Source organism: Cariama cristata, unplaced genomic scaffold, assembly GCF_000690535.1.
Source record: "Cariama cristata isolate BGI_N322 unplaced genomic scaffold, ASM69053v1 scaffold22032, whole genome shotgun sequence".
NCBI classification, from domain to species: Eukaryota; Metazoa; Chordata; class Aves; order Cariamiformes; family Cariamidae; genus Cariama; species Cariama cristata.
Genome location: NW_009604676.1, coordinates 1 through 704, shown reverse-complemented (window position 1 = coordinate 704; position 704 = coordinate 1).

Sequence of the window (704 nt, the reverse complement as noted above, 5' to 3'; positions counted from 1 at the left end):
GGCCGCATCCTGCCCCCGCCGCGGCTGGCGGTGCGGAGCCGGCCGATTTGAGGGGGATCAGGCCCCCGACTCATCTGCTTTCTGCCTTTCCAGGCTCCAGCCACGCGTAGGCTGATTTGGCTCAAAAGATACGGGGAACGAAAAAACCCGCGTGTCCGTGGCGATCCCGTGGGGCGGGGGGGTGATGCCCGCCCCCGGGCCGGCCCGGCCGCACTCCGCTCTGCGGGCTCCAGCCTCTCCGGTCAGCAAGAAAAACACAAAGCAGGAGGAAAGAAAAACACACACACACCCAAATCCTGAGTCTTTCCTCCCAAACAGCCAAATCCTGTTGTTTCCAAGAAAGGGAAAAAAAAAAACAAAGCCAAACACCCAACCAAAACTGAATCCGTTATTGTGGGAGCACCGAATGCCTTCAAACTCCTGAGAAATGAGCATCGCGGGGTAAAGCGCCTAAAAAACGCTCTACGTGCAGCAAGCTGTTTTATTTTATTTTCCCCCTCTCTACTGATCTGACTTTGTAAGATCTGGTACGCGAGGAATAGCTGTGAAAACTCATTGGGAAGGACAGGGAGATAGATGAATGACAGGCGGAGAGACAGATGAAAAAAAAAAAAACAAACAGAGAAAATAGTTTGCATCTGCTAATTTTGGCTGGCTCTGCAATACTACTACAGGAGTCAGAGGCGGTCGGAAAAAAAAAAAAA